This window comes from Oratosquilla oratoria, chromosome 38 (genome assembly GCF_046742065.1).
Source record: "Oratosquilla oratoria isolate Oo_2021 chromosome 38, ASM4674206v1, whole genome shotgun sequence".
NCBI lineage: Eukaryota > Metazoa > Arthropoda > Malacostraca > Stomatopoda > Squillidae > Oratosquilla > Oratosquilla oratoria.
The window spans coordinates 10642761-10657760 of NC_134814.1; the positions used below are offsets into that span (position 1 = coordinate 10642761).

General features: G+C 42.5%; 1 protein-coding gene across 1 annotated transcript in view; it reads right to left on the reverse strand.

Moving 5' to 3' along the window:
• The window catches only part of LOC143019961 (uncharacterized), a 672791-nt gene that overhangs the window by 122223 nt on the left and 535568 nt on the right, over positions 1 to 15000 (reverse strand). Inside the window, exon 2 of the mRNA XM_076176009.1 lies at positions 1 to 73. This exon is cut by the window's left edge and continues 70 nt beyond it. The gene's annotated coding sequence lies outside the window, so the exon portion shown is untranslated. The remainder of the gene's footprint in view (positions 74 to 15000) is intronic.

The following is a 15000-nucleotide window of genomic DNA, read 5'->3' on the forward strand; positions in this document are numbered from 1 at the left end:
AAAGATGGGCGTGGCGAGGAGCCTCAAGGGGCGGTGGTGGCTTCACTCACAGCCCCCTCTCATCCCTCAAAAGCTGCGGAATGAAAATGAGCACATTAGATTAATAGGGACAGCTGATGGTGATATGAATCAAACACACGCACGCAAACACACAAACACACTCACATACACACACACACACACACGCGCGCGCGCGCGCACACACATAAACAACAAACACACGATGTGCGTTATGACAATTACATATTTCATACTATGCTTATTACATATTAAACCTGTAAGACAATATACTATATATATATATATACATATATATATATATATATGTGTGTGTGTGTGTGTGTGTGTGTGTGTGTGTGTGTGTGTGTGTGTGTGTGTGTGTGAATTTTGTACATATGAATACGTATTATATGCATACATGTATATAAATATGTATTGTCATACTTCTTTAGTGTATCCGGCCTAAGGTAATTTTGACTGCAATAGAGGGTTGTCAACACAGCGAATAGATTGGTCCCTACGTCCCTTTCCGAAGTAATAAGTATTATTTATACATTTGTGGAGATAGTAAAGGCTACCCCCCTTCATTAGGGGAAAATCCGACTTGAGGAAAAATATGTATTTATAAAATTATATTTAATTCCCATTCCCCTTCTCATTATTGTCTTTGTCACTACCATCCTTCTTTCCACGTCCCTCTTCCCATTCCTTGTCCCCCTCTCTCTTCCACCTTCCTCTTCCACCTCTCCCTTCCCCCTTCCCTCCCATTATTTCCCTTCTTACCCACTCCCTTTTCCACGTCCCTCTTTCCTCTATCCCTCCTCCCCTTCTCCTTCTCTCTCTACCCTTCCTCCTCGCTCTTCCTTCTTCTCCACTCCCTTTCCCCCTTCGTTCATCCCCTCTCTGTATTCCTCCCTCCCTCTTCCTTCCTCCTTATTCCTCCCTCCCTCCCCTTCTTCCCTCTTTCTCCCTCCCTCCCTCTCTCTTCCTTCCTCCCTCTTCCTCCCTCCCTCCCTCTTCCTTCCTCCCTTCCTCCATCTTTCTTCCTCCTTCTTCCTTCCTCCCTCTCTTTTCCTTCCTCCCTCTCTCTTCCTTCCTCCTTCTTCCTCCCTCCTTCACTCTTTCTCCCGCCCGCATCCTTCCAACTCATTCTACCTCCATCTTCTTTCCTTCCTCTTCTCCCTTTCATTCCCCATCTCTCTCACTCCCTAATCCTCTTCTTCCCCATTCCTTCTTCCTCCTTCCTATCCCTTCCTCCTCCTCTTCCTTCTCCTCCCTACGGGTCTTCTTTCCTTGTCAACAATGGGGCCCAAATTGTAAGCGGCGTCAGCTCGCGTCTAATATTTTTGCCTAATTATCCACCAACACCTTGACACTTGTCACCCTTTTTTTCTTTTTTCTTTTTTCTTTATTTGATATCTTCGTCCATGTGCTTCTTCTTCATTCTCTCTCTCTCAGTCTCTGACCCTATTTCTCTTTCTCTCCATCTCTATCTCTCCCTCTCTTCATATCTTTCTCATTGAATGTGCATAGAGGTAATTGTTTTTAAAGGTGAGTTGACCTGATATATATGGGTAAGCCCCCCCCCCCACACTCACCGCCCACCCCCACCCAACACTCCACACACCCCAACACACACACACACACACACACACACACACACACACACACACACACACACACACACACACACACACACACACACACACACACACACACACACACACACACGAGCATAGCTCTCCTTACCGTAAGACAAACTAGGTAAATGCACACACACACACATCATGAACATAGCTCCCCTTACCGTAAAATACAACTAGGTAAATACACACACACACACACACACACACACACACACACACACACACACGCACACACACGCACACACACAAGCCATTGTCACTGTTGTTGCCATTTTCCGTTGCTATTGACGTTTTCTAGGCAACATTTCCTTTTTTCTTTATAGTTCTCATTACTGATTTCTGATATCGTTGATACTCGCGTGCTCTGTGTGGCTGATACGTCCCTGATTTCATCAACTGATAATAATTTTGCGGCTGAAGTCGTGGGGTGAGGTGCCACGGTGATGAATGAAGCAGTTTGGGGTCAACGAGAGTAATCTGAAGAAACTCCAAATACAAAAGGGAGTTAATGATCTTGTTCCTTAACCTTTTGCGAAAAAGAAATAATCTTGAGGTTAATGATGATTAGTTTGCAGAGCTGGGTGCGTTCCTCGGTGCGTTCCTCGATGCGTTTCGTTTTAGTTTGGCCGGAGTTAGCGCTCCCAAAACTATTAAAGTTTAAGAGACAGGAAGTTCATACCGGAATAAAAGTCCGGTAGGCCACATACTATACCAAAGAAAAAATTCGAAGGCCACATCCATAAGGTAGACCACATACTATACCAAAGAAAAAAATTTCATAGGCCACATCCAAAAAGTAGGCCACATACTATACCGGCACCTATATTACTTTAATAGTTTGGAAGCGCTAACCGCGGCCAAACTAAAGCGGAACGCACCGAGGAACGCGCCCAGCTATTTGAAGTTAATTTGAATTTGATGAGTACAATGAATCTCTACATAGGCCTATGGTGAGGGACTGCATGTAGTTGCCTTGGTGACGGACCTCAGAGAGAATCATCTCCCCCCACCACCGATCCGTCTTGAAAAACCGATCACCACCTTTACCTCCATCTGGAGGGGCAGTCCCGAGGGGCTGGCAATCGATCTTGGGACCAGAGCCAAGATTTCTATCAACTTCAACTATTTTTCTACCACTTTTTCAGCAAGAGCTGACGGCCAGCAACTGCTCTCTTTCTCCTCTTCCTCTTCCACCTTCTTTTCCTCCTCCTCCTCCTAATGTTCCTCCTCTTAATCGTTCTCCTCTTCCTCATTCTTATCCTACTCCTACTTCGTATATTCTCCATCTTCTTCTCCTCCTCCTTCTTCTCCTTCTTCTCCTTCTCTTCCTACTTCACTTCCTCCTCCTCTTCCTCTTCCTACTCCTTCGCGTTTTCCTTTTTCTTCTACTCTTATTTTTCCTTCTCTTCCTTCTTCACCTCCTCCTCCTCTTCCTTTTCCACCTTCTCTTCGTCCTACTCCTATGCCCTCTCCTCTTCCTCGTCCTCGTCCTCCTCCTCCTACTTCCTCGCTTTCTCCTTCTTCATCTTCTTTTCATCTTTCTTCTTCTCCTCATCCTCTTCTTCCTCCTTCACCTTCTCCTCTTGCTCCTCCCTTTCCACCTTCTCTTCCTCCTCCTACTCCTATGCCTTCTTCTATTCTTCCTCCTTCTTTGCCTCCCCCTTTTCCATCTTCGATTCCTCCTTCTTCTCCTTCTCATCCTCCTTTTCCTCCATCAGCTCCTCCTCGTCCTCTTCCTTTTCCAACGCCTCTTTCTCCTCTTATTCCTACGCCTTCTCCTGCTGCTTTTCCTTATCATCCTCCTTCTCTTCCTCCTCCTAATTCTCCTCCTCCTTCTTCACTTTCTCCTTCTCCATCTTCTCCTCCTCCTTCTCTCTTCCTCCTTTACCTCCTACCTCCTTCCTCTTTTTACCCCTACTCCTTTTACTCTCCCCTTTACTCCTCCGCTTCTTCTTCCTACTCCTCCTTTCGGTCCTCCTCATCCTCATCCTTCTCCTTCTCCTCCTAGTCTTTCTAGCCCTCCTCCTCCTCCTAGTCTTTCTAGCCCTCCTCCTCCTCCTAGTCTTTCTAGCCCTCCTTCTTCTCCTCCTTGTCTTTCTAGCCCTCCTCCTCCTAGTCTTTCTAGCACTCCTCCTCCTCCTAGTCTTTCTAGCCCTTCTCCTCCTAGTCCTCCTACCTTCCTCCTCCAAGTGTTTCTCCTCCTTTTTCCTCCATTTTTTCCTTCTTTTCCTTCTACTTTTCCTCCTATTCCTCTCTTCCTACTCCACCTCCTCTAACTCCTCCTCCTCCTTTATAGCAGTGACACATAGTCAGACCTATTTTCTTACAACGAAATGTTTTCTTCTTTCTTCTCAGAAAGATCGATGAGAAGACCCGAAGACCGTAGCCGGCTTCAATGGGGCCGCAGTTTTTCAGCCACTGAAACAACAATTTCCAATCTGTGTTAATACATGAAGGTGCAACAGATCAGTACTTGTACTTATTCAGTAGGACCCTTAGGGTATATTCATTTGCATATTGATTGTGTATATATTTAATATTTCCGTTTGATGTACACAGTCAAAGGCCTTTTCGTGATCCATAAAGACTAAGATCATTGTCTACAAATAGCCTTGAGCAGAGTTCCGGCTTGCAAGCCCCTGTTCTCTTGGTTGGTTGTCAATATGAAGTTTATTTATTTATTTTTGTGTGAAATAATTTACTATAATATTGCACCGCAAAACCTTAAGCATACGAGCACATGATCGCACGCACAAACACAATTACAAGCATAAATACAAGCACAAACACAAACACGCGTACACACACGAATACGCACATAAACATATGCACATCCACGCACACGTACATAAACGCACACGCACACAATTTCCTGTGTATGTCGACATCGTTTCTTGATGTGGCCGTCTTCTCACTCTTCGGCCAAAAACCATATGTCTATGTCTGTCTGTCCATCTCTCTGTCTGTCCGTCTCTCTGTCTGTTTATGCCACCCGAATCCCCTTGCACTTTCTCCCTCACCGCTTCCACTTCCCCTCTCCCCGTTCCCCCATCTCCCCCAGTTCCCCTCACCACTTTCGCCTCTCTCCGTTGCTCTCTCCCATTTCCTTGCCCTCGTTTCTCCCTCTTCCTCTCTCTCTGCTGTGGCATTTAGATAGGGCGTTTTGCGACAAGGATGGGAAGAATAGAACTTAGGTGTGTTTCCCCGGTGCGGGGATAGGTGATATTACAGACAGGATTGAAGAGTATGGTCGGAGAAAGTGACAGACCCATTGTTTGCTTAAGTGCAAATGGGAATGATGTAGGTAAGTTCGGGAGTGAGGAATTATTCGCGCGGTTCCGGGATGCGTTAGACAAAATTAGGAATAAAGGTGGGGTTCCTATTGTATGTGGAAACTTTCCGGGACGTAAAGTTGTCAGCATGTAGCATACCAGGGCTATTACATTGAATTGTAGAATGACAAATCATTGTAAGGGCAATGGATAGGCATATGTCGACAACTGGGATCGCTTTTACGGCAAGAATTACCTATATACAAGGGATGGGGTGCACTTGTCACCCAAGGGATTTTGGCTCCCTGATAAATTCTTTGAGGGGGAAGTAGGCATCCTGCATTTTTTTCCCGGAGTCGGGGGAAAAGTATTAGAATATAATTTAGACAATAGAAACAGTTCAAAGAGGGATTCTGAAAAGAATTACTTAAACAGGTGGAGGGAGGATACACTAGAGATTTACTATACAAAGAGCAGAAACGTAATGAATGAAATTGATTTGTGAGGTAAAGCATGATATTACAGCTATTACAGAATCCTGGATCAATATGGCAGATAGACATTTCCTTCCGGAAATCTAGAAGGCATAGGGTAGGCAGGTGTTACATTTTTCGTAAAAAACTCTGCAAACTGTATTATCAGTAATTCGATTAAGGAAGAGGAAAGTAGTCAAATCACGGAATCTACCTCTTTCCTCTTCCTCTTTCTCCCCTCTCCTATTCCTTTCCCCCTCTTTTCTCTCTCCACATTCCCCTCTCCCCTCCCAACTTCCACCTTTCCAGTCACTTCTTCCTTTCTCTCAATTCTCTTACCTTGTATGTGTTACCAAATTGATTACGTTTTATGCGCACAACCCTTAAACGGATTAAAAATCCTTTGTGGATTGGGTTCAAATATCCACTCTAAAAGGATTTTAACCACTTTTGGCTCTTACCATCTTTCAACTTCATCTTTCGTAATGAGAATGCCAAATTCATAAGTAGAAGGATTTAAGACATGATTTGGAATATCAAGCGTTGTTGAAACTTGTTCAGGCAAAGATTCTGTAAACTGAAAATAAAACGCCTGTACTTGGCTAGAAGAAGAATGTTACAGTGGTATTCTTAGAAAAAAAATCTCTCCTTATCTTGTTTAAATCTTTGGAAGGGAAAGATTTATATATGGAAAGCATTTTTTTTTAGTATCACCATAAGATTCTTACAGTGGTATATTCTTTAAAAAATCTTTCATTATATAAATCTTTACATTCCAAGGACTTATATAAGATTTATACAAAGAAATATTTTTTTAAGAATGCCACCGTTAGACTGAGCAGAAATGACGTAAAGGAATTGTTAAAATATATTTTAAACTATCAATGTACAGTGGTTTCTCTTAGTTGAGTAAAATGGCCAGGCGGAAGTTAAAATGAAATTCTACGATCGAGTAAATTTGTTTCATTCCATCTCCAAGGGGTCACTGAGCTGCACAATATTGTATTTGTTAACAAAAATTAATTTTGAAAAATACGTCCGTCAATGCGAAGAAGTGGTTATTAAGTTGAAAAAAATTGTTAAGAAATGCCACTGGAATTTCTAAGTTTCTGGTTTCGATATGCTCAACTTTCCTATGCCAGAGCTTTCGATCTAGAAACTGTGAGGTACGGCCGAACATATGAAGAATTAGAAATAAGAAAACGAAGTAGAAACGAAGGAGAAAGCGAGAGAAATAGACACAAAGAGGAAACAAAAGGAAAGAGGAAATAAAGCAAAGTGGGAATTACTCATTAGAAAAGAGGAAGCGAAGGGAGGGAGGGTTGAAGATTAGGGAGGAGGGTAAAGAGATCCCAAGGGACCACGATATAGCAAAAAAAGATAAAAAAAATAAAAAAAAAAAAAAAAAAAAAAAAAAAAAAAAAAAAAAAAAAAAAAAAAAAAAAAAAAAAAAAAAAAAAAAAAAAAAAAAAAAAAAGTGCCAGACAGTCGGAGGAGGGAGGAGAGGTGACGGAAGGAGGGGGGAGGGGAAGGGGAGAGGGGGGAAAAGGGGAGGGTAGGAGGGGAGAGGGGAGGGAGGGTAGGAAAGTCGAGGTAATTTGCATTCTTGTACGCTGCCTCGAAAGGCGTGACAGGGCTTTGTAACCGATACCCTCCCTTCCATTCTTTTCCCCTTTCTTCCCTTCTCCCCTACCCTCCATTCTTTTCCCCCTTCTCCCCCTCCCCCTCTCAGTTACCTTTTGTTTTCATTCACCTTTCTATTTTTTCCCTCTTTTATTCCCTTTCTTCATCTATTTTTCTTTATAGACCAAAGTCACACTCCATAAAAGAAAACATCTTAACTTCTTCCACCTTTTCTTTTTACATGGCATGAAAAGATATATATTCTAACTTCTGTCAGCCCTTCTTTCTACTGTCCTCTTTAGAGCTTTCCTGTACCGTCTCCATGAGGAAGAAAATGTTTTTTATTAGCGAATAAATACTACAAACAATACTAATGCTTTATTCTTCCCTTCCTATTTTCACCTCTTGTGCTCGTCCATAGTTTCTTCTACATTTTCTTTACTTTAAGTACATTTCTTACGTCTCTACTATTGTTTCAACCTCTGCCATTCTTTACACATTTCGTGCCCGACAACAGTTTCCTTCCCCCTCTTTCTCATCCTCTGCCTCTTCGTCTTCAATTCTCTTACATTCAAGTAATCTACTTTTCCCTCGTCTTCTTCGTTTTCCCTCTGAATCTTTTTTATGCACATTCCTTCGTTTCTCATCTCCTTGCTTTCGTTAATCCTCATCTGCCTTTCTTTATTTCTCTCTTTCTATGCCCTTCTTTTCCTTCTTTAAACCCTTTTTTCTTTTGATCTCTAATCCTCTCTTACCTTTTTCCATAATTACATTATCCCCTTCATAGTTCCCTAATCCCTGTTCTATTTCTCTTTAACTTCCCTGTTCTATTTACTCTCTTCCTTATTTCTATTTCATCTTTTCTTTTCCTCTCCCCTTTCTCACCTGTACTCTTGTTTTCAATCTTAGTTTTACTCATTTGCTCATTCAATCATTTCCTTTCTTTCATATTTTTTTCTTCATTTCGCCTTCACCTCTCTATGCTCATCGCCCTTTTCATTTTTTCCATAATTTTTTCTTCTTTCCCAATCTTCTCTACCTCCCTCCTTCTTTTCCTTTTCTCTTTCAATCATTTCTTTTCTTTCCTATTCTTTTCTTCATTTTACCTTCACACTCTTCCTCTTCTTTATACCCATCGCCCTTTTCATTTTTTCCATTCTTCATTTCTTCTTTCCCAATTTTCCCTACCTCCCTCCTTCTTTTCCTTTTCTCTTCCAATCATTTCTTTTCTTTCCTATTCTTTTCTTCATTTTACCTTCACACTCTTCCTCTTCTTTATACCCATCGCCTTTTCCTTTTCCATCCTTTTTCTCTTCCTTCCCAATTTTCCCTTGCCTCCTCTCTTCTTTCCCTCCATTTTCCTCTTCCCAATCTGGACAATATTTTCTTCAAAGATGGAGACGGTGGTGAATTGTCTGGTCATCTCTTCTCACTATAATACTATCATCTCATTTTCTTACATCTTCCTGTTTCTCATCTGACGTAACATTGTATTTAAGGATAGAAGCGATGGTAAAGGATATCTCATTATTTTCCTATTATCCTATTTTCACCTATCTTCTTTTCTTTCCCCTCTTTACCTCTCCTTATCCTTTCCCCTCATTTCCCCTCCTTTATCTCTCATTTCTCCTCGTTTCACCTTCTCATCTCCCCTTACTTTCCTCTCTTTATGTTCTCTTTTATCTCCCCCTCCTCTTTACTCTCCTTTGTTCCCATCCTCTCTCTATTGCTTCTCTCTTTCACATTTCCTTTTCTCCTTCATTTACTTACCTCATGCTTCCTCCTTCCTTCATCACTTTTCTTTCTCTTTATATAATTATTCTTCGTCTCCATCTTCTTCTCTTCTTTCGTCCCGTGTGACGCTTCTCATTTCATCCTGCACGCCGTTAGACTATTTTATCAAAGTCCGTGGTACTCAAAGGATTACAAAGGATTACAAAGGCGGAGCATGCCGACAGGAGACCTTTTGGTCCATATCTAGGTCGGATGCGGAAAAAATCATAATAATGAAATAATAAATAAAAACTATAATCATGTAAATAACAAATAAAATACACAAATAAATGCATAGGTATAGTTAAATAATAAACAAACAGGTAAATAGTAAATAATAGTTAAGGAATGAAAATCGAACTCGGGTCCCTGGTTCTTTCACTAGGTGTCTGACTTCTGTGTCCGTTGGGGACTCAACTAGAAGGCTTCCGGCATCTTCACGGCGATTGTCAGCCTTGGCGTCAATTCACTCTATTCCTTCAACTGTCGTCCTTACTCTCTAATGCCTTTCTCTCTTTTTTCTCTTCTTTATCGTTTTCTCTTTATTCTATTCCAATCGCTTATCTCTCCCTTTCTCATTCTGTTCTCTTCCTCCTCTCTTCTCCCCTTGCGTACCAATAAGCGTTTAATTTTCTATTTTTCTTCTTTTCTTCGTCATCCTTCCTCCTCATCCTCCACGTTCTCTAATTTGCCTCCTCCTCCCTCTTCCCCTTCACCTCCTCTTCTACTATTTTCCTTCTTCCTCTCCTCTTCTCTCCTCCTTTCCCTTCTCTCCCTCCTCGTCCTCCCCATCCTTCCCGTCCTCCCCTCTTCCTTTCTTCCCCTCTATTTTCCTCCCTTTTCCTCTTACCCAATTCACCCATCCTCTTCCTCTGCTACATCCCTTTCCCCCTCCTCCCTTCCTCCCCTCTTCCTTTCCTCCCTCTTCCCCTACCCAATTCTCCCATCCCCCTCTTCCCCTAGATCCCTTTCCCCTTCCTCCTCTTCCTCCCATTCCTACCTATACTCCTCCACCTCCATTCCCCCCCTTCCCCTCCCCCTCCCCATCCCTCTTCCCCCTCCCCCTCTCTCCCCTTCTTTTTTGGTGTCATCCTTGGCCAGCTACTCTTTGTTTGCTATTCTTATCAGATGTTGGTCTCGTCAGAAACTCCTCCACCTCCACCTCCACTCTTCCCCCTCCACCTCCCCCTCCACCCCCACGTGAATGAATTCTTCTGGTAACAGCACGCAAAGGGACCACCCACGGCTGAATGAAATAGCCTGGTGACAGCCTAAGGCTATGTTCACACTAGCGGTCTGAACCGTGGCGGTTCAATTACAATGTAAGTCAGTGAAGGCTTTCACACACAACCGCCCAGTTTTTCCGTGACTATGCGGTACCGCCGCGGTTTCCGCGCGGATCAAACCGCTAGTGTGAACAGGGCATGACTCCTTAGCTACCGGAGTGAGGACATGGAGATGAATAAAATAGACTGACCGCAGCCTAAAGGAGAGTTAAAGTGACACATGGTAAGGAAGGGGCAAAGAAAGCATCTTTGAGACTTTATTGATTTAGCTATGTTCACACGTTCCCTTAAATTCAATTCGGTCTGTTTGGTTTCCAATTCTTTTCGTATTCGCTTACTTCTTCGTTCTTTTTTTTTTCGTTTTTTGTTTTAAGTGTATTTGTCACTTCACTTCATAGCCACTTACTGACTTCGCAATCACTTCATCACCAACTCACTTCTCGATCAATTCTCTTCATATTCTTAATCCTTTGACTCCCTCACGCCCTCACCGGCCCTCACTCCCTCTCACGCCCTCAACCACTCTCACGTCCCCACCCCCTTTCATGTCTCCATCATCTCTCACGTCCCCATCACCTCTCACTTCCCATCGCCTTTCACTTTCCAGCACCTCTCACGTCCCCCAGCATCTCTCACGTCCCCATCTTCTCTCACGTCCCCAGCACCTCTCACTTCCCAGCACCTCTCATGTCCCCAACTCCTCTCACATCCCCCATCACCTCTCACGTCCCCATCACCTCTCACGTCGCAGCACCTCTCACGTCCCCATCACCTCTCACGCCCTCATCACATCTCACTTCCTAACCCCCTCATACGTCCTCATCACCTCTCACTTCCCAGGACCTCTCACGCCCTCATCACATCTCACTTCCCAACCCCCTCTTACTTCCTCATCACCTCTCACTTCCCAGCATCTCTCACGGCATCACCTCTCACTTCCTCACCCCCTCTCACATCCCCACTTCTTCTCACGTCCCCATCACCTCTCACTTCCCAGCACCTATCACTTACGTTCCCATCACCTCTCACTTTCCCATACCATCTCACGTCCTCATCCCCTCTCACTTCCTCACTCTCTCTCATTTCCCCGTTCCTCACTTCCTCACCTTCACTTCCTTATATCCTAACTACCCTATTCTCTCACTCCCCATCCCTCTTACTCCACCTCTTTGCTTCCACATCTTTTCACTCACCACTTAATTCTCTGCTACGATCCACTCCTTCCACACACTCACAATTCCACGTCCTCAATGCCCCACCAAACTCATTCTCGTTCCTCAATTTTAATCTCTCCACCTTCCACATTTCCACATTCGTCACTACAGTCTCACTCTCTCACAATAATCTCACTTCACCACCGCAATCAAACTTCCTCTTTACACTTCACTTTCATCTACTTTCTCGCCTCATAATCTCCCCCACCTACGTCCACTTTCCAAAAAACAGTCAATTTATCAATTTAATTCACTCCCCAACAATTCTATTTTCTTCCACTTTCTCCATTTTTCACTCCTCGTCCTTCCCGTCCTCCCCTCTTCCTTTCTTCCTCTCTATTTTCCTCCCTCTTCCCTTACCCAATTCCCCCACCCCCCTCCTCCCCTACATCCCTTTCCTCCTCCTCCCTTTCTCCTTTCCTCCCTCTTCCCCTACCTAATTCTCCCATCCCCCACTTCCCCTAGATCCCTTTCCTCCTCCTCCTCCTCCTCCCATTCGTACCTGTACTCCTCCACCTCCATTCCCCTCCCTCTTCACCCCTTCCCCTCCCCCCTCTTCCCCCTCCCCATCCCTCTTCCCCCTCCCCCTCACTTCCCCATTTCCCTATACCTACCATACCCTTTTATCCTATCCCCATTTTCATTCTCTATTTCAACCCCATCACCCCTTCTTCTTTGCTCTTTCCATTTCTTCAGCTCCCCCCATTCTCTGCCCCCCATCCGTTCTCTTCTCCCTTCATTCTCGGCCCCCTTCCCTCCCCTCTTCTCCCCTCATTCTCGGTTTCCCCCCCTCCCCACCCTCTTCCCCTTCCCAGCTCTTCTTAATCTCTTCCGCACACCCTTGCACGCCCTCTTCCTTGCAGGCGGGCGAAGAATTGATTCAAAATTTCGTGTCTTACACAATTTTACTCAGCTACAGTCTTTGGCCTTCCGATGGCGGGGGTGGGGGTGGGGTTGTTTTGGTGAGTTCCTTTTTTTTTTTTTTTTTTTGAGTGAAATGTCACTAGCACGGGCTTTGAGCCCCTATAGGTTCTCAAAAGACGAATAAAGTCGCATAGCAGGAGAGAGGATCATTAGTGAAATAAAACTAAAAGAAAAAGGTTAATTGCAAGGGGTTTCGCCTTTGTCCTACCCTTTAGTGCTTGGTTCAGCTGAATAAAATCGTCAGGTTAAATAGATAGATGAATACAACGTAACCAAAGGGTTAATCTTTTCCTAACCGAAGAGGTTTCTCCTCAACCGAACGGAATCGTCCGGGGATTAAATAGATTAATGTTAAAGTAAAACGCATTGGGCGGTATTTGGCATGTACATGAAATTTAACCTTCCATTCGGCCACGATCCTTCGGATGAATAAAAAAAGAAAGGCGCGAGGTAAAAATCTCTGAAATGTGTCACCGAGAAAGACAGACACACAGACAGACAGACAGACAGATATATACAGACAAACAGGGAGAGATAGGGACAGGCTAGTCAGACACGAACAGATAGTTGACCGAATGGATCGAGAAAGACAGACACACAGACAGACAAAGCCACAGATATAGACAAGCAGGGATAGATAGGGACAGGCTAGGGCATACAGGGACAGACAGTTGAACGAATGGACGGGGAGAGAGACGAAGGAACAGACAGGTGGACAAACGGAGAGAAACGGGTAGAAACAGACGAACTGAAAGACAGACAGACAGATAGACAGACACACTTGCAGCAGCAGGCTGCGTTCGAAACCGAAAGAGAGTTAGGGTTCAGAGCTATTGTTAAAATAATCTCATTCAAAAAAAAAAAAAAAAAAAGAAAAAAAAAAAAAAACTCTACGCGTAGACACACCCCTACAACTTTCGTTAGACATCTTTGATTTTTTTTTTTCCATCACCTTTTTTTTCTGTATTTCTCCATCTTTTTCATTTTTCGTAACAATCTTTCCCCTCACAAGTTTACGTGATTTATATAAGTTTGCTGAGTTAAGAGTTTTTCGGGGATTTCCCAAATATTTTCGAGATTTCGTTCTGTGACCCTTACATCCCTGTAGGCCAGGGACAGCCCTTTGGCCGAATAGAATTGTCTTATCATCAAAATAATGGAGTAAATAAAACCTAATCATTTATGATATACGAAATAGGAAAACCTTCTAACGAAGAAGTCTTAGGTTCCTGACCAAAGGGTCCTGCTCCCAGTTGACCAAAGCCCACTGGAGATAGTTAATAAACAAGTTGTAGTAATGAATTCCGAAAATGAGGTAAATCATTTGATGTTAGTAAAGAAAAGAAAAAAAAAAGAGGGAAAGGAATACGCGCGCGCACACACACACACACACACACACACACACACACACACACACAAATATATATATATATATATATATATATATATATATATATATATATACATATAATTAAATCGGTAGCCAAAGGGAAAACCTGACACATCCACTCATAGCTGGCCGGGTTCCCTCTCGCTACGAGTATAAGACTTGTGATCTAATTGTAATGCAACAAGTCCTCTGAAGAAGACCAAGTTGGTCGCAACGTTAGGGCAATAAACTCTATTCCCAACACATCTTCGTTTGCCCTTCCCCACCCATTTCTCTCTCTCTCTCTCATATATATATATATATATATATATATATATATATATATATATATATATATGTGTGTGTGTGTGTATATACACGGAGTGAGTGAATGATACGGTGGTGTGGTGAAGGGGAGGGTCAAGAAATCTACCAAAGTTTTTAGGAAAAAAAAAAAAAAGATGTATGGGTGAATTCTTTCCAGTAAACTTTACTCACTACACGGAACTTTCCTTGAAGTAAGAACCTCGAGAGGTCCGAGACTATACTCCTCTCCAAACACTCCACTTGACAGACTTTCTTCTGGCTAAGTCGAGACTCTTATACTCAGCCTGAAGTGTTCATCTCTGCCACGACGAAGGTGAAAATCCAAACGATTTTCTTCACCTGAAGAGGACTCTGTTACCCGGTTGCTATCGAATTCTTGGCCTTCTACGAATGCAATGTAGTAACAGTTTGAACTTTTAAGATTAATTTAGATAAACATCTAAGCAAAATGCTGTAATACCTGCCATTAATTATATTTTAATTTATTCATTTATTATAATTTACTTATTATTATTTAACTGTTTATTATATATCATGATGTATTTATTTATTCATTTACTTATTTGTTTATTAATCTATTTATCTATTATATATATTTTTTCGCATCCGACCTAGTTATGGACCAAAAAGTCTTCTGTCGGCATGCTCTTCTTTTGTAATTCTTTGTAACCACAGAGGATTCTCGTAAGATATATCTGCTTGAAGTTGTTAGCTTCCTTTCCCAAGAATTAAAAAAAAAAAAATGATAGATCAAAATGGGCTAAAATAAATAGATTAGAATAAAATTAATAAATGAATAGGGAAATGAATGAAATGAATTAATAAATATTTTACATCAATGGATAAATAAATACATAAAATAAGACAAATAAAAATATACGAGTATAAAGAATTTCGCAACATTGAAATGGAACAAAAACTATTCAGTTCTTGGAGGTCTCCAGGCATGAGAAGGAGATAAGGCTTTTTATCAACTCCCCTCCCCCCAACTCCTATAAAACAGAAAATATAATTAATTTTTTTCTTGTCCAAAGATACCTAGAATTTGAATATCCCCAAATGTTCAAAACCAAAATACCTGTGATTTATGTTA